Source organism: Pseudophryne corroboree (assembly GCF_028390025.1).
Source record: "Pseudophryne corroboree isolate aPseCor3 chromosome 3 unlocalized genomic scaffold, aPseCor3.hap2 SUPER_3_unloc_94, whole genome shotgun sequence".
Taxonomy (NCBI): domain Eukaryota; kingdom Metazoa; phylum Chordata; class Amphibia; order Anura; family Myobatrachidae; genus Pseudophryne; species Pseudophryne corroboree.
Window position 1 is genome coordinate 73288 of NW_026967590.1, and position 20234 is coordinate 93521.

Sequence of the window (20234 nt, forward strand, 5' to 3'; positions counted from 1 at the left end):
CCCCACCAGGAGTCATCCTGTCACTTGACGCAGAGAAGGCCTTTGACCTTGTTCTGTGACCACACCTTTTTCATACCATGTCTACTTTTGGGTTTTCCTCCACTTTCATCTCGTATATTAAACTTTTATACTCTAACCCCCTCTCGCAGATACTATGTAACGGCCAGATTTCGGACCGCTTCCCCCTACACAGGGGTACGCGACAGGGGTGTCCTCTTTCCCCTCTCCTCTTTGCAATTGCCATCGAGCCACTTGCCATCCTCCTACGCAACTCATCTGGTTTTAAAGGTATAACAATCTCCAACTGCATATTAAAAGTTTCCCTTTATGCAGATGATATGCTACTCTTTGTCACGGACCCGCTTACCTCGATCCTACACATTATGACCCTGATCGAAGCCTTTGGATCAGTTTCCGGCTATAAAGTTAATGTAGAAAAGTCAGAATTGATGCCGATAGGTTCATATACCTTAGACCTAGCCTCTGCTCCAGCTTTCTCCCGGTTTCAGATTAGCATGTCTCAAATCAAATATCTTGGGGTCCATGTCACCAGAAGGGTAGAGGACTTATATAAGGCAAATTTCTCCCACATTATCCAAATAGTGACAGCCTCGGTGCTGTCATGGAACCATCTTTCTTTATCTCTATTGGGGAGGGCGGCGGCGGTGAAGACTGTTATATTCCCTAAAATATTTTATATGATCCAAATGCTACCTATTGCTCTCACCAATGGTGATATTCTCTCCATCAACTCCGTCATCTCCTCGTTTCTGTGGAATAGAAAGCACCCCTGAATTGCACTGGCCAAACTTATGCTTCCCAAAAAACTGGGAGGCCTGGGGATTCCTGACTTCAAATCCTATACCACCTCTGTTTTCTTCCACTATGCGGATGACTGGTTGCTAGACGACTCCACCTTCACAGACGTAACACTTGACAATGCCATTTTTGCTCCTCTCTCCCCCGCGGCACTATTACACCTCAAATCCTCTAGTATCCCTCCCTCAGTGTATTCAAATATCATGTTTCACGATACTTACATCAACTGGATAAGTCTTCACTAGAAACTGAAGAGATTTTCGGTTCTCCCCATACCTTCCCCTCTGGGGTAACCCTGACTTCTCCCCCTCCCTGAACAACCCTGCGTTCCGGGTTTGGAGACGTAGGGGTGTGGCTCTCGTGAACAAGGTCTTCAACCCAGGTGGCAATGTCATCCCCTTCGCTGACATCCAGCAACTATTCTCCCTTCCCAGCAGCATGTTTTACCTATACCTCCAGGTCAGACATTATGCACAATCTCTCCCTCGCCCGGCCCCCACTCCGACCAATACACACATCATTCTCCATCTCCTACAATCCCGCTCATCCATAGGATACAGACTTAATTACATCTATCCCCGGCTCATTTCTGCTAAACCAGAGGTCACCCTTCTTTCAAATAAAATACTCTGCAGCTGGGTCACGGACATACCTTCCCTCAATACATGCTCTGATCTCATGTGTACCCAATACTTCGCATACTCTAAACATCTGCAATCTGCCTACTTACAAGAAACCCACTTTAGATTTATTCATAGGGCCTACATTTCTCCCGCCCAGAGGAAACACATGTCCAGTAATGAACCAGGTGTCTGTATGAAATGCTCTATGTCTAATGCAAAGTTTTTTTCACTGTTTTTGGGGGTGCTCCAAAATATAGATTCTGGTGTAAGTTAATAGGATATATCAATGAAATTAGTAATGTCGCACTATCACCCTCACCTGAAGCATGTTTATTATTTTGGTTTGACGGGTGGGTGTTGGGTCCTCGGCCCCATTCACAAATCCCCTTCCTTGTCATTAGTTTAACTTTGGCAAAAAAGTTAGTTCTACTTCATTGAATTAAAAAAACGTCTCCCACTATACAAGAGTTGAAATCTCGTCTTCTCCAGTTAGTGTATTTTGACATGAAATCTTCTCAATGAACCATTGTCTCTCTCCACATACCACAATAAATGGGACTCATTTCTGTGTTCGTTGGACGCTCAGTCCAAACGAACATTCTCTCTATACTTTGGGAACCAAGACTGGTCCAGAATACAATCCCACTTTGATTGCTGAATGCCTCCTGCTAACTCACCTCCTTGAGTGGTACCATAACCTGGACTTTGCTACACTATTACGGTCATATATACTCAGTCAATCGCTTCTTATCCTTTACAGTTTAAGATTGTATCCACATGCCAGTCATTTGCTTATAATACATTGTACATTGGTATCCTTGGTCTAACCCTTCTCCTTACTCCGCCCTCCCTTTCTATCCTAATTCCCCTCCCCCAACCTCTAGTTTTAACTCCTTTTGTTCCTGTATTGTCTTTTGACCTGTCTGTATTGTCTTAACAAATCTGCAGTTTTAAGAGTATATGATACTCCTGCTCAATATTCGAATACTTGACCTATTGGTTGGTTTACTTGTACCTGTTATAAGGAGTGTCTCCCATTGTTATTGTAAAATTTGTTCAACTTTGAAAATACAATAAAATGTGTTTACAAAAAAAAAAGATACTGCGGAGGCAGTATATTAATAAACCCCCGCCAGTATAAATAATTTGAGCGGGACAGAAGCCAGCTGGTGAGGGAGCGGGGCTTGATCCTCCAGCACTAACCAGCGCCATTTGCTCCACAGCACACTGCAGAGAAGATGGCTCCCCGGACTCTTCCCTGCTGAACACGGTTACAGAGGGCAAAAAAGAAGAGGGGGGGAGGGGGCACATTTCATTGGCGCAGAGAGTGTATTTATACATATTTATATAAAAGTGCTGTACTAACTGGGATTTTATTCCAGTGTCCGGTGGCGCTGGGTGTGTGCTGGCATACTCTTTCTCTGTCTCTCCATAGGGCCTTATTGGGGGGCTGTCTCCATATAGATATATCCCTGAGTGTGTGGGGGTGTCGGTACGTGTGTGTCGGCATGTCTGAAGCAGAAGGCTCATCTAAGGAGGAGGTGGAGCAGATGATTGTGGTGTCTCCGTTAGCAACGCAGACACCTGATTGGTTGGAAATGTGAAATGTTTTAAATGCAAATGCGACTTTATTACATAAAAGATTGGACAAAGCAGAGTCCAGGGAAAAAGAAGAGAGTCAATCCATGGCTTTGACTGTGTCACAGACCCCTTCAGGGTCTCAAAAACGTCCGCTATCCCAAATAGCAGACACTGGTACCGACACGGATTCTGACTCCAGTGTCGACTACGATGATGCGAGGTTACACCCAAGAGTGGCCAAAAGTATTCATTATATGATTACTGCAATAAAAGATGTTTTGCATATCACAGATGACCCCTCTGTCCCGGACACAAGGGTATGCATGTTTAAGGAAAAGAAACCTCATCTCATGAGCTGAACGCGTTATTTGAAAAATCTTGGGAAACTCCAGACAAAAAAACTGCAGATTCCCAAGAGGATTCTTATGGCGTATCCTTTCCCTGCACAGGACAGGGTACGGTGGGAATCCTCGCCCAGGGTGGAAAAGGATTTAACGCGTCTGTCCAAGAAGGTGGCGCTACCGTCTCCAGACACGGCGGCCCTCAAGGATCCTGCTGATCGCAGACAGGAAACGACCTTAAAATCTATTTATACACATACGGGTGCTTTACTCAGACCGGCAATAGCATCAGCTTGGGTTTGTAGCGCAGTAGCAGCTTGGACAGATACCTTGTCAGCTGACATTGATACCCTAGATAGGGATACCATTTTATTGACCTTAGGTCACATTAAAGACGCAGTCTTATATATGAGAGACGCTCAGAGAGACGTTGCGCTGCTAGGTCCGAGAGCCAACGCCATGGCGATTTCTGCTAGGCGAGCCCTGTGGACCCGCCAATGGATGGGTGATGCTGACTCAAAGAGGCATTTGGAAGTTTTGCCTTACAAGGGTGAGGTTTTATTTGGGGAAGGTCTCGTGGACCTGGTTTCCACAGCTACGGTGGGAAAATCTACTTTTTTGCCTTATGTTCCCCCACAGCAAAAGAAAACTCCACAATATCAGATGCAGTCCATTCGGTCGCATAAGTCCAGAAGAGGTCGGGGATCTTCCTTCCTCGCCAGAGGTAAGGGTAGAGGGAAAAGAATGCCTGCTACGGCTAGTTCCCAGGAGCAGAAGTCCTCCCCAGCTTCTACTAAATCCACCGCATGACGCTGGGGCTCCACTGAGGGAGTCCGCGCTGGTCGGGGCACGTCTTCGGCTCTTCAACCAGGTCTGGGTTCTGTCAGACGTGAATCCTTGGGCGATGGAAATTGTGTCCCAAGGCTACAAACTGGAATTCGAAGAGGTGCCCCCTCAACGATTTTTCAAGTCGGCTTCGCCAGCTTCTCCCCCAGAGAGGGAAATAGTTTTAGCTGCAATTCAAAAGCTGTGTCAACAGCAAGTGTCAGCAGTCTTCATTACGGGAGTGGACAACTGGGAAGCAGACTTCCCCTAGTCCAACAAGGAAAAGGGTACTATTCAACCCTGTTTGTGGTCCCGAAACCGGATGGCTCGGTCAGACCCATTCTGAATCTAAAATCCCTAAACCTGTACTTGAAAAAGTTCAAATTCAAGATGGAATCGCTCCGGACAGTGATCTCCAGACTGGAAGGGGGGGATTTTATGGTGTCACTAGACATAAAGGATGCATACCTTCATGTCCCTATATATCCTCCTCATCAGGCGTACCTGAGATTCGCTGTACAGGACTGTCATTACCAGTTTCAGATGTTGCCGTTTGGGCTTTCCACGGCCTCGAGGATTTTCACCAAGGTAATGGCGGAAATGATGGTGTTCCTGCGGAGGCAGGGAGTCACAATTATCCCGTACTTGGATGATCTCCTGATAAAAGAGAGATCGAGAAATGACTTGCTGGAAAGTGTGTCACTCTTCCTGAGAGTGCTGCAGCAGCACGGTTGGATTCTAAATCTACCAAAGTCACAATTGATTCCAATGACTCGGCTATCATTCTTAGGCATGATTCTGGACACGGAACAGAAGAGGGGTTTTCTCCCAATGGAAAAAGCCCAGGAACTCCAGAACATGGTCAGAGACCTGATAAAACCAAAAAGAGTGTCAGTTCATCAATGCACTTGAGTTCTGGGGAAAACGGTGGCGGCCTACGAGGCCATCCCCTTCGGCAGGTTCCATGCGAGGACATTTCAGTGGGACCTTCTGGACAAGTGGTCCGGGTCCCATCTACAAATACATCAGAAAATAAGCCTGTCCCCCAGGGCCAGGGTGTCTCTCCTGTGGTGGCTGCAGAGTGCTCACCTTCTAGAGGGTTGCAGGTTCGGCATTCAAGACTGGGTTCTGGTGACCACGGATGCGAGCCTCCGAGGATGGGGAGCAGTCACACAAGGAAGACATTTTCAGGGACTATGGTCAAGCCAGGAGGCTTGTCTACACATCAACGTGCAGGAATTGAGGGCCATATACAAAGGCTTACGACAAGCAGAGAATCTTCTTTGCGACCTACCAGTTCTGATTCAATCAGACAACGTCACAGCCGTGGCTCATGTAAACCACCAAGGCGGGACAAGGAGGAATGTGGCAATGGTGGAAGCCACCAGGATTCTTCGCTGGGCGGAAAATCACGTAAGCGCTCTGTCAGCAGTCTTCATTACAGGAGTGGACAACTGGGAAGCAGACTTCCTCAGCAGAAACGATCTCCATCCAGGAGAGTGGGGACTTCATCAAGAAGTTTTTGCAGAGATAACAAGTCATTGGGGACTTCCTCAAATAGACATGATGGCGTCACGCCTCAACAAGAAGCTTCGGAGGTATTGTGCCAGGTCAAGGGATCCTCAGGCAGTAGCGGTAGATGCCCTGGTGACACCATGGGTGTTTCAGTCGGTCTATGTGTTCCCTCCTCTTCCTCTCAAAAATATTGAGAATCATAAGATGAAAAAGAGTGCAGACAATACTCATTGTTCCAGATTGGCCTCGAAGGGTCTGGTATTCAGATCTTCAGGAAATGCTCACAGAAGATCCGTGGCCTCTTCCTCTCAGGGAGGACCCATTGCAGCAGGGGCCCTGCGTGTTCCAAGACTTACCGCGGTTATGTTTTGCGGCATGGCAGATGAACACCGAATCCTAGCTGGGAAAGGTATTCCGGAGGAAGTCATCCCTACTCTCTGATAAAGGCTAGGAAGGAGGTGACGGCGAAACATTATCACCGTATCTGGAGGAAGTATATATCTTGGTGTGAAGCCAAGAATGCTCCTACGGAAGATTTCCATCTGGGCTGTTTTCTCCACTTTCTACAGACAGGAGTGGATATGGGCCTAAAGTTAGGCTCCATTAAGGTACAGATTTCGTTCCTGTCTATTTTCCTTTCAGAAGGAATTGGCTTCTCTCCCAGAAGTCCAGACTTTTGTAAAGGGAGTGCTGCACATCAAACGTCCTTTTGTGCCCCCAGTGGCACCTTAACATGGTGTTACGGTTCCTGAAGTCTCACTGGTTGAACGGTTGAATTAAAATTTCTCACTTGGAAGGTGGTCATGTTGTTGGCCTTGGCATCTGCAAGGCTGGTGTCCGAATTGGCGGCTTTGTCTCACAAAAGCCCCTATCTGATTTTCCATGTGGATAGAGCAGAGTTGAGGACTCGTCCTCAATTTTTGCCTAAGGTGGTTTCATCGTTTCATATGAACCAACCTATTGTGGTTCCTGTGGCTACGGGTGACTTGGAGGATTCCAAGTCCCTTGATGTAGTCGGGGCCTTAAAAATTTATGTAGCCAGGAAGGCTCGAGTTAGGAAAACAGAGGCACTGTCTGTCCTGTATGCAGCCAACAAGGGGGTAAATTTACTAAGGTGGGAGTTCTATTTCAGATGAGATGTTGCCCATAGCAACCAATCAGATTCCAGGTATTATCTTATAGAAGGTGCTAGATAAAAGAGAAGTAGAATCTGATTGGTTGCTTTGGGCAACATTCCATCCTAAATAGAACTCCCATCTTAGTAAAATGACCCCAAGGTTGGCGCTCCTGCTTCTAAGCAGACGATTGCTCGCTGGATCTGTAACAATTCAGCAGGCTCATTCTACGGCTGGATTGCCGTTACCAAATTCGGTAAAAAGGCCCATTCCACTAGGAAGGTGGGCTCTTCTTGGGCAGCTGCCTGAGGTGTCTCGGCTTTACAGCTTTGCCAAGCAGCTACTTGGTCAGGTTCAAAAACCTTTGCAAAATTCTACAAGTTTGATACCCTGGCCGATGAGGACCTAGCGTTTGCTCAGTCGGTGCTGCAGAGTCATACGCACTCTCCCGCCCGGTCTGGAGCTTTGGTATCATCCCCATGGCCCTTACGAAGTCCCCAGCATCCTCTAGGACGTAAGAGAAAATAAGATTTTAAACCTACCGGTAAATCTTTTTCTCCTAGTCCGTAGAGGATGATGGGCGCCCGTCCCAGTGCGGACTACTTTCTGCAAGGCTTGTATATAGTTATTGCTTACATAAGGGTTATGTTACAGTTAAGATCAGTCTTTGGCTGATACTGTTTTGTTCATACTGGTAACTGGTTGCGTATATTCCATGTTATACGATGTGGATGGTGTGGGCTGGTATGAATCTTGCCCTTAGATTAACAAAAATCCTTTCCTCGTACTGTCCATCTCCTCTGGCACAGTTTCTCTAACTGAGGTCTGGAGGAGGGGCATAGAGGGAGGAGCCAGTGCACACCCATTATAAATTCTTTAGAGTGCCCATGTCTCCTGCGGAGCCCGTCTATACCCCATGGTCCTTACGGAGTCCCCAGCATCCTCTACGGACTAGGAGAAAAAGATTTACTGGTAGGTTTAAAATCTTATTTTTGACTTCGACAATACAACAACCCTAATTCACCTACAAGTAAAAATCACAAAAACTGATCCTTTGAACAGACATCATTTAAAAAAAAAAAAAAGAAAACGATATCTATATACACCCCACTATTCACATGAGCTGTCACAATCGCACATAGCCACAATCACAAGTACATACAGTCACTATTGGTGGTTCTGGGCTCCGGCCAGTTCAAGGGAAATCGCACAGTCACAATGGCAGCGTGTGTACCCACCTTTACACACCAGACGGGATATTTATACACAGCAACACTGATATTATGTGGACACAAAAGTAACACTACAAGTGACACAGTAACAGGAAATTATTTCTCTCACCATAGCGACAATTATCTGGAAATAAGATAATACACAGACACATAAAAAGACCCAACGGAAAACTTTTGTTTTTAAACTTGATTTCATATCTTTAATAGACATATTTTTCTCTATATTTTAAACTTAAAAAATACTTTTCTCTGCACAACAGCCTATGGGGGTCATTCAGACCCAGCCGCAATAGCGGCCCGCAGCAGTTTGCTGGTGGTGGCACAGTGCACATGCGCAGCGGCCGCGCAGACACACACATTGCAGTCACATCTCTGAGGGGTGAACGCGGGCGGGACAGGACCATTTTCCGGGGGGCTGCGTGATGTCTCATCTACGTTCATCTCTGATTAACCCCCTATAAGCTTCCAGAGTGCACCTCATATCTCATCTTTTCCAAGTTACTACAAATGATATGAGATCGGTAGCAGCACTACTTTCAGGATTATTACACAGAACATACATAAAGGCTGACACAGCAAATAACAGTAACACATACAAGGGATTCATTAGAAATAAGGAAGCATAATCATCATTAGGTCTAATTATCAACTGGTTCTGTGCGGGACCCATACACCTCTTTACTGTCTCCAGCAGCCCCTGGAACTGCACTGCGGCCACCCACCCAGTCTCCCCCCACTACTGCCACCCACCCTGTCTCATCCCACTACTGCCACCTGCCCTGTCTCCTCCCACTACTGCCACCCACCCTGTCTCCTCCCACTACTGCCACCCGCCCTGTCCCCCCCCCACTACTGCCACAGCCCTGTCTCCCTCTACTACTACCTCCCACCTAGTCTCCCCCCACTACTGCCACCCACCCTGTCTCATCCCACTACTGCCACCTGCCCTGTCTCCTCCCACTACTGCCACCCACCCTGTCTCCTCCCACTACTGCCACCCGCCCTGTCTCCCCCCCCCACTACTGCCACAGCCCTGTCTCCCTCTACTACTACCTCCCACCCTGTCTCCCCCCACTACTGCCACCCGCCCTGTCTCCCTCTACTACTACCTCCCACCCTGTCTCCCCCCACTACTGCCACTGCGCTGTCTCCCCCCACTACTGCCACTGCCGTCTCCCCCCACTACTGCCACTGCCCTGTCTCCCCCACTACTGCCACTGCCGTCTCCCCCACTACTGCCACTGCCCTGTCTCCCCACACAACTGCCTCCCTCTACTACTACCTCCCCCCACTACTGCCATCTGCCCCGTCTCCCCCCACTACTGCCATCTGCCCTGTCTGCTCCCCCATTACTGCCACTGCCGTCTCCCCCCACTACTGCCACTGCCGTCTCCCTCCACTACTGCCACTGCCCTGTCTCCCCCACTACTGCCACTGCCGTCTCCCCCACTACTGCCACTGCCCTGTCTCCCCCCACTACTGCCACCACCCTGTCTCCCCACACAACTGCCTCCCTCTACTACTACCTTCTCCCACTACTGCCATCTGCCCCGTCTCCCCCCACTACTGCCATCTGCCCTGTCTGCTCCCCCATTACTGCCACCACCGTCTCCCCCCACTACTGCCATCCGCCTTGTCTCCCCCCACTACTGCCATCTGCCCTGTCTCCCCCCACTACTGCCATCTGCCCTGTCTACCCCCACTACTGTCACCGCCCCATGTCTCCCCCCACTACTGCCACTTGTTATGTCTCCCCCACTACTGCCACTTGTCATGTCTCCCCCCACTACTGCCACCGCCCTGTCTCCCCCCACTACTGCCACTGCCCCATCTCCCCCCACTACTGCCATCCACCTCGTGTCTCCCCCCCACTACTGCCACCCACCTCGTCTTCCCACACTACTGCCACTGCCCCATCTCCCGCCACTACTGCCACCTGCACCATCTCCACCCCACTATTGCCACACGCCCCATCTCCCCCCACTACTGCCACCCGCCCCATTCCCCCTACTGCCACCCACCCCATCTCCCCCCACTACTGCCACCCACTCTGTCTTCCTCTCTGACACCTTAGTGCTTCTTGGGGACATGATTACCCACATAGACACTGCCTCCAGCAGCCAGTGGTACCGCACTGTGGCCATCCACCACGTCTCCTCCCACTACTGCCACATGCCCCATCTCCCCCCCACTACTGTCACCCACCCCACCTCCCTGTATTGCCACCCACCCCGTCTCCCCCACTACTGCCACCTGCCCCCCCCAAACTACTGCCACTGCCCCGGCTCCCCCCACTACTGCCACCTTAGTGCTTCTTGGGGACATGATTACCCACATAGACACTGCCTCCAGCAGCCCCTGGTACCGCACTGCAGCCATACGCCCTGTCTCCCCTGACACCTCAGCGCTGCTTGGAGACAATATTTCCTATGTAGACACTGCTCCGGCAGCTCCCGCTACTGCAAAGGTGCCGCCTACCCTGTGTCGCCCAACATCTCAGCCCTGCTTGGGGAATTATGATACTGCTGGTTACAGTCCTTCATCTGCAGATGGAACCAAACAGGGCACTGCTTCTGGTACCATGGACCCTGATCATGTAGGGCTGGGAAAGTCAGTAAGATTATGTAATAGAGTCACCATCTTACAGGCAGCCAGTGAAGGGAGCAGAGAATGGGTGTTATGTGGCAGGAATGGGCTGGGCAGGTAACAGCCTGGCTGCTGCATTCTGTACAAGCTACAAGCGGTGCAATTCTTTTGCTGGGAGACCCAGGTAGAGGACATTGCAGTAGTCACTGCGTGATGATACAAGTGCATGTATGACTGTAGGTAGATCTTCTGAGGGAAATAAGTGCTGGATTCTGGCTATGCTCCTCAGATGAGGATCTGATTGTGGCTGATACTGATGTGTAAGAGTGAAAGTCAATTGTTTGAAAAGTCGGTTGGGGGTCTGTTAGAGAAAAAATAAGATAAGATTTTACTCACCGGTAAATCTATTTCTCGTAGTCCGTAGTGGATGCTGGGGACTCCGTAAGGACCATGGGGAATAGACGGGCTCCGCAGGAGATAGGGCACTCTAAAAGAAGAATTAGGTCTACTGGTGTGCACTGGCTCCTCCCTCTATGTCCCTCCTCCAGACCTCAGTTAAGAAAACTGTGCCCGGAAGAGCTGACACTACAAGCAAAGGATTTTGGAATCCAGGGTAAGACTCATACCAGCCACACCAATCACACCGTATAACTCGCGATAACCAAACCGAGTTAACAGTATGAACAAATAAAAAACATCAGACAACCTGATGTAACATAACACAACCCTTTGTTAAGCAATAACTATATACAAGTATTGCAGAAGAAATCCGCACCAGGGACGGGCGCCCAGCATCCACTACGGACTACGAGAAATAGATTTACCGGTGAGTAAAATCTTATTTTCTCTAACGTCCTAAGTGGATGCTGGGGACTCCGTAAGGACCATGGGGATTATACCAAAGCACCCAAATGGGCGGGAGAGTGCGGATGACTCTGCAGCACCGAATGAGCAAACTCAAGGTCCTCCTCAGCCAGGGTATCAAACCTGTAGAACTTTGCAAATTTGTTTGAACCTGACCAAGTAGCTGCTTGGCAAAGTTGTAATGCCGAGACCCCTCGGGCAGCCGCCCAAGAAGAGCCCACCTTCCTTGTGGAATGGGCCTTTACTGATTTAGGATGCGGCAATCCAGCCGCAGAATGAGCCTGCTGAATCGTGTTACAGATCCAGCGAGCAATAGTCTGCTTTGAAGCAGGAGCACCCAGCTTGTTGGATGCATACAGGATAAACAGCGACTCCGTTTTCCTGACCTTAGCCGTTCTGGCCACGTCAATCTTCAAAGCCCGCACTACATCTAGTAACTCGGAATCCTCCAAGTCCCTTGTAGCCACAGGCACCACAATAGGCTGGTTCATATGAAAGGATGACACCACCTTCGGCAGAAATTGCTGACGACTCCGCAATTCTGCCCTGTCCATATGAAACACCAGATAGGGGCTTTTATGTGACAAAGCCGCCAATTCCGACACACGCCTAGCTGAAGCCAAGGCTAGCAACATAACCACCTTCCATGTGAGATATTTTAACTCCACTGTTTTGAGTGGTTCAAACCAATGAGATTTCAGGAAACAACACCACGTTAAGATCCCAAGGTGCCACCGGAGGCACAAACGGGGGCTGTATATACAGCACTCCTTTCACAAAGGTCTGAACTTCAGGAAGAGCAGCCAGTTCTTTTTGAAAGAAAATGGATAGGGACGAAATCTGGACCTTAATGGATCCCAATTTTAGGCCCAAAGACACTCCCGACTGTAGGAAGTGAAGGAAAAGGCCCAGCTGGCATTCCTGTGTAGGAGCCTTCCTGGCCTCACACCAAGCAACATATTTTCGCCATATACGGTGATAATGTTTAGACGTTACATCCTTCCGAGCCTTTATAAGCGTAGGAATAACCTCATCCGGAATCCCTTTTTCTGCTAGGATCCAGCTTTCAACCTCCATGCCGTCAAACGCAGCCGCTGTAAGTCTTGGAACAGACAGGGCCCCTGTAGTAACAGATCCTGTCTTAGGGGCAGAGGCCATGGGTCCTCTGTGAGCATCTCTAGCAAATCCGGATACCAGGCCCTTCTTGGCCAATCCGGAACGATGAGTATTGTTCTCAGTCCTCTATTTCTTACGATTCTCAACAGCTTGGTATGAGCGGAAGAGGAGGAAACACATAAACTGACTGGAACACCCACGGTGTCACTAGTGCGTCCACAGCTATCGCCTCAGGGTCTCTTGACCTGGCGCAATACATTTGTAGCTTTTTGTTTAGACGGGACGCCATCATGTCCACCTGTGGCAGTTCCCACCGGTCTGTGATCTGTGTGAAGACCTTTGGATGAAGTCCCCACTCTCCCGGGTGGAGGTCGTGCCTGCTGAGGAAGTCTGCTTCCCAGTTGTCCACTCCCGGAATGAACACTGCTGACAGTGCTTTTATGTGATTCTCCGCCCAACGAAGAATCCTGGTTGCTTCTGCCATCTCCACCCTGCTCTTTGTGCCGCCTTGACGGTTTACATGAGCCACTGCGGTGATGTTGTCTGATTGGATCAGCACCGATTTGTCTCGAAGCAGGCTCCCCGCCTGACTTAGGGCATTGTATATGGCCCTTATTTCCAGGATGTTTATGTGAAGACAAGTCTCCTGACGACCACAGGCCTTGGAAATTTCTTTCCTGTGTGGCTGCTCCCCACCCTCGGAGGCTCGCATCCGAGGTCACCAGGACCCAGTCCTAAACGCCGTACCTTCGGCCCTCGAGAAGATGAGCACTCTGCAGCCACCACAGGAACGACACCCTGGCCCTGGGGGATAGGGTGATCAGCCGATGCATCTGTAGATGTGAACCGGACCACTTGTCCAACAGATCCCATTGAAAGGTCCTCGCATGGAACCTGCCGAAGGGAATGGCCTCGTATGATGCCACCATCTTTCCCAGGACCCGCGTGCAGTGATGCTCCGACACCTGTTTTGGTTTCAATAAACCTCGGACCAATGTCATGAGCTCCTGAGCCTTTTCCGTCAGGAGATACACCCTCTTCTGGTCTGTGTCCAGAATCATGCCCAGAAAGGGCAGACGAGTCGTAGGGATCAACTGCGACTTTGGTATATTCAGAACTCAGCCGTGTTGTTGTAACACGTGCTACGCTGATCAGCAACTGTTCCCTGGACCTCGCCTTCATAAGGAGATCGTCCAAGTACGGGATAATTGTGATTACTTGTTTTCTCAGTATCACCATCATCTCTGCCATTACCTTGGTAAATATCCTCGGTGCCGTGGAGAGACCAAACGGCAACGTCTGGAATTGGTAGTGACAATCCTGTACCACAAACCTGAGGTACTCCTGATGAGGCGGATAAATGGGGACATGCAGGTAAGCATCCTTTATGTCCAGCGACACCATAAAATCCCCTTCCTCCAGGCTCGCAGCGATTCCATCTTGAACATGAACTTTTTCAAGTAAACGTACAGGGATTTTAGGTTCAAAATGGGCCTGACCGAACCGTCCGGTTTCGGTACCACAAACATTGTGGAATAATATCCTCTTCTCCACTGAAGGAGGGGGACCTCCACCACCACCTGCTGGAGATACAACTTGTGAATCGCAGCAACTACCGACTCCCTCTCCATGGGAGACGTTGGCAGAGCTGATTTGAGGAAGTGGTGAGGGGGCATCTCTTCGAATTCCAGCCTGTACCCCTGAGATACTATCTGTATAACCCAGGGATCTGCCTGTGAGCGAACCCACTGGTGGCTGAAATATCGGAGACGCGCCCCCACCGACCCTGGCTCCACCTGTGGAGCCCCAGCGTCATGCAGTGGACTTGGTTGAAGCCGGGGAGGACTTCTGTTCCTGAGAACTAGCTGTGTTGTGCAGCTTCCTTCCTCTACCCCTGCCTCTGGCAAGAAAGGACGCACCTCGGACTTTCTTACCCTTTTGTGAACGAAAGGACTGCTTCTGATAATACGGTGCTTTCTTAGGTTGTGATGGTATAAATGGTAGAAAATTTTACTTTCCAGCCGTCGCCGTGGCCACTAGGTCCGACAGACCTTCCCCAAATAATTCCACACCCTTGTAAGGTAAAAGCCACTTAGAGTCAGCATCACCTGTCCATTGTCGAGTCCACAGGCCCCTTCTGGCAGAAATCGACATAGCATTTATTCTAGAGCCCAACATGGTAATGTCTCTCTGAGCATCCCTCATATACAGGACAGTGTCTTTTATATGCCCCAGTGTTAGTAATATAGTATCCTTGTCTAGGGCTTCCATCTCTTCAGATAACATATCTGCCCACGCTGCTACAGCACTACACATCCATGCCGACGCAATTGCCGGCCTAAGCACGGTACCAGAATGTGTGTATATGGACCTTAGGATAGCTTCCTGCTTCCTACTTGTAGGATTTTTTAAGGCTGCCGTGTCCGGTGACGGTAGGGCCACCTTTTTAGATAAGTGTGTCAATGCTTTGTCTACCCTCAGGGCGGATTCCCAGCGTAACCTGTCCGATGGCGGGAAAGGGTACGCCATTAGCATCCTTTTGGGGATCAGCAGTTTCTTATCTGGTGATTCCCACGCTTTCTCACATAACTCATTTAATTCATGAGAAGGGGGAAAAGTAATCACCTGTCTCTTTTCCCCAAACATATTAACCCTCTTGTCAGGGACAGGGCTTTCCTCGGAGATGTGTAACACCTTCTTCATAGCTATAATCATATATCTTATAGCTTTGGCCATTTTAGGTTGTAATCTGGCCTCCTCATCATCGACACTAGAGTCAGACTCCGTTCCGATATCTGTGTCAACAACCTGGGATAGTGGACGCTTTTGAGACCCTGACGGCCCCTGCGTAGTAGGATCAGGCATGGGCTGAGACCCAGACTGTCCCAAGGCTTCTGCTTTATCCAGCCTCTTATGTAAGGAATTAACATTCTCATTATTTAAAACCTTCCACATATCCATCCAATCCGGTGTCGGCGCCGGTGGTGGCGACACCACACTCATTTATTCCCGCTCCGCCTCGGCATAGCCTTCCCTTTGGAGAGACAGAGAGCGAGTATGCCAGCACACACCCCAGCGCTATATGACCCCCCCCCCTGCGCCCTGCACCCAACATGTGACCGGAGTGTGTGGTGTGCTGTGGGAGCAATGGCGCACAGCTGCAGTGCTGTGCGCTACCTTATGTGAAGACAGGAGTCTTCTGCCGCTGTTTTCTGCATCCACGCGGTGTCTTCTCGCTTCTGGCTCTGCGAGGGGGACGGCGGCGTGGCTCTGGGATCGGACCGCCAATGGTGAGTACCTGTGTTCGATCCCTCTGGAGCTAATGGTGTACAGTAGCCTTAGAAGCACAACCTAGCCCGCAGTTGGTAAGGTTTGCTTCTCTCCCCTCAGTCCCACATAGCAGAGAGTCTGTTGTCAGCAGAAGCTCTCTGAAAATAAAAAACTTAACAAAACACTTTCTTTCTCCGCAAGCTCAGGAGAGCCCACTAAGGTGCACCCTTCTCGTTCAGGCACAGATTCTAACTGAGGTCTGGAGGAGGGGCATAGAGGGAGGAGCCAGTACACACCAGTAGACCTAATTCTTCTTTTAGAGTGCCCTATCTAATGCGGAGCCCGTCTATTCCCCATGGTCCTTACGGAGTCCCCAGCATCCACTTATGACGTTAGAGAAAAAACACACACCTAACTGACCTTTCAAACTAAATACCCCCTAAGTGTCTCTCCGCCATCCAGGACACCAAGATTCCGCACAGGATTAGCATTTTGTTACTCTGAACCCACAAGCTTAAGTCTGATGTCAGGATTCTGATTTTGTCTGTTCCTGGAGGGGGCACTAGTGGGTCAGTGTTGGAATGAAGTATGAAGCGTGGAGACTGAATAAAGTCCTGCACATATGCACTGATGTTTAATAAACACAAAGGTCACAGAACAATGATATAATAGATGGTAGCAGCAGAACTGAAATGATAAACGGTAACTAAATCCAAGGTAATAATAAAAATTAGATTTTAAACATACCGGACCGGTAAATATTTTTCTCCTAGTACGTAGAGGATACTGAGGACTCCGTAAGGCCCATGGGGTTTATACCAAATCTCCAGACCGGGCGGGAGAGTGCGGATGATTTCAGCACCGATTGAGCAAACGCGAGGTCCTCATCGGCCAGGGTGTCAAATTTATAGAACTTTGCAAAAGTGTTTGAACCAGACCAAGTAGCTGCTCGGCAAAGCTGTAAAGCCGAGACGCCTCGGGCAGCCGCCCAAGAAGAGCCCACCTTCCTAGTGGAATGGGCCTTTATCGAATTTGGTAACGGCAATCCAGCTGTAGAATAAGCCTGCTGAATCATGTTACAGATCCAGCGAGCAATAGTCTGCTTCGAAGCAGGAGCACCCAGCTTGTTGGATGCATACAGGATAAACAGTGCTTCTGTTTTCCTAACCCGAGCCGTCCTGGCTACATACACTTTTAAGGCCCTGACTACATCCAGTGATTGGGAGTCCTACAAATCACCCGTAGCCACAGGCACCACAATAGGTTGGTTCATATGAAATGATGAAACCACCTTAGGCAAAAATTGAGAACGAGTCCTCAACTCCGCTCTATCCACATGGAAAATCAGATAGTGGCTCTTGTGAGACAAGGCCGCCAATTCAGACACCCGCCTTGCAGATGCCAAGGCCAATAACATGACCACCTTCCAAGTGAGAAATTTAAATTCAACCTTTTAAAGAGGTTCAAACCAGTGAGATTTTAGGAACTGTAACACCACGTTAAGGTCCCATGGTATCACAAAAGGAGGCTGGATGTGCAGCACTCCCTTTACAAAAGTCTGGACTTCTCAGAGAGAAGCCAATTCCTTCTGAAAGAATATAGATAGGGCCGAAATCTGTACCTTAATGGAGCCTAACTTCAGACTCCTATCCACTCCTGTTTGCATTAAGTGGAGAAAACGGCCCAGATGGAAATCCTCCGTAAGAGCAATCTTGGCTTCACACCAAGATATATACTTCCTCCAGATACGGTGATAATGTTTCGCCGTCACCTCCTTCCTGGCCTTTATCAGCGTAGGGATGACTTCTTCCGGAATACCTTTCCCAGCTAGGATTCGGTGTTCAACCGCCATGCCGTCAAACATAACCGCGGTAGTCTTGGAACACGCAGGGTCCCTGCTGCAACAGGTCCTCCCTGAGAGGAAGAGGCCACGGATCTTCTGTGAGCATTTCCTGAAGATCTGAGTACCAGGCCCTTCGAGGCCAATCTGGAACAATGAGTATTGCCTGCACTCTATTTCGTCTTATGATTCTCAATATTTTTGAGATGAGAGGAAGAGGTAACACATAGACCGACTGAAACACCCATGGTGTCACCAGGGCGTCTACCGCTACTGCCTGAGGGTTCCTTGACCTGGCACAATACCTCCGAAGCTTCTTGTTGAGGCGTGACGCCATCATGTCTATTTGAGGAATTCCCCCAAGACTTGTTATCTCTGCAAAAACTTCTTGATGAAGTCCCCACTCTCATGGATGGAGATCGTGCCTGCTGAGGAAGTCTGCTTCCCAGTTGTCCACTCCCGGAATGAAGACTGCTGACAGAGCGCTTACGTGATTTTCCGCCCAGTGAAGAATCCTGGTGGCTTCCGCCATTGCCACTCTGCTCCTTGTCCCACCTTGGCGGTTTACATGAGCCACTGCTGTGACGTTGTCTGACTGAACCAGAACCCGGAGGGTCGCAAAGAAGATTCTCCGCTTGACGTATGCCGTTGTATATGGCCCTCAAGTCCAGTACGTTGATGTGTAGAAAAGCCTCATGGCTTGACCATAGTCCCTGAAAATTTCTTCCTTGTGTGACTACTCCCCATCCTCGGAGGCTTGCGTCCGTGGTTATCAGGACCCAGTCTTAAATGCCGAACCTGCGGGATAATTGTGACTCCCTGCCTGCGCAGGAACACCATCATTTCCGCCATCACCTTGGTGAAAATCCTCGAGGCCATGGAAAGCCCAAACGGCAACGTCTGAAACTGGCAATGACAATCCTGTACAGCGAATCTCAGGTACACCTGATGAGGGGGATATATGGGGACATGACGGTATGCATCCTTTATATCTAGTGATACCATAAAATCCCCCCCTTCCAGGCTGGAGATCACGGCCCGGAGCGATTCCATCTTGAATTTGAACTTTTTTAAGTACAGGTTTAGGGATTTCAGATTTAAAATGGGTCTGACTGAGCCATCCGGCTTCGGGACCATGAACAGGGTTGAATAGTACCCTTTCCCCTGTTGCACTAGGGGAACCTTGATAATCACTTGCTGTTGACACAGCTTTTGAATTGCAGCTAACACTACTTCCCTCTCTGGGGGAGAAGCTGACAAGGCCGACTTGAAAAATCGGCGAGGGGGCACGTCTTCGAATTCCAGTTTGTAGCCTTGGGATACAATTTCCATCGCTCAAGGATCCACATCTGACAGAACCCAGACCTGGCTGAAGAGTCAAAGATGTGCCTCCATCGGTGCGGACTCCCTCAGTGGAGCCCCAGCGTCATGCGGTGGATTTAGTAGAAGCCGATAAGGACTTCTGTTCCTGGGAACTAGCCAAATCAGGTGTTCTTTTCCCTCTACCCTTACCTCTGGTGAGGAAGGATGAGCCCCGACCTCTTCTGGACTTATGTGACCTAAAGGACTGCATCTGATATTGTGTTTTCTTTTGCTGTGGGGGAACATAAGGTAAAAAAGTAGATTTACCCGCGGTAGCTGTGGAAACCAGGTCCGCGAGAACTTCCCCAAATAAAACTTCACCCGTGTAAGGTAAAACCTCCATATGCCTCTTTGAGTCGGCATCACTCGTCCATTGGCGGGTCCACAGGGCTCGCCTAGCAGAAATCGCCATGGCGTTGTCTCCTAGACCTAGCAGCCCAACATCTCTTTGAGCGTCTCTCATATATAAGACTGCGTCTTTAATGTGACCAGGTCAATAAAATGGTATCCCTATCTAGGGAATCAATATCAGCTGACAAGGTATCTGTCCAAGCTGCTACTGCGCTACATTCCCATGCCGATGCTATTGCCGGTCTGAGTAAAGCACCCATATGCGTACAGATTTTAACGTAGTTTCCTGTCTGCGATCAGCAGGATCCTTGAGGGCTGCCGTGTCTGGAGACGGTAGCGCCACCTTCTTCGGCAAGCGCATTAAAGCCTTGTCCACCCCGGGCAAGGATTCCCACCGTACCCTGTCCTGTGCAGGGAAAGGATACGCCATAAGAATCCTCTTGGGAATCTGCAGTTTTTTGTCTGGAGTTTCCCAAGCTTTTTCAAATAACGAGTTCAGCTAATGAGATGGAGGAAAAGTTACCTCAGGTTTCTTTTCCTTATACATGCGCACCCTCGTGTCAGGGACAGAGGGGTCATCTGTGATATGCAAAACATCTTAGATTGCAATAATCATATAATGAATATTTTTGGCCACCCTTGTGTGTAATCTCGCATCATCGTAGTCGACACTGGAGTCAGAATCCGTGTCGGTATCAGTGTCTGCTATTTGGGATAGAGAACATTTTTGAGACCCTGAAGGGCCCTGTGACACAGTCAAAGCCATGGATTGACTCTCTGCTTTTTCCCTGGAC

At 49.3% G+C, this 20234-nt stretch overlaps 1 protein-coding gene across 1 annotated transcript in view; it reads left to right on the plus strand.

Moving 5' to 3' along the window:
* LOC134984922 (uncharacterized) overlaps positions 1-20234 on the plus strand; it is a 70368-nt gene that overhangs the window by 14029 nt on the left and 36105 nt on the right. The window lies entirely within an intron of this gene.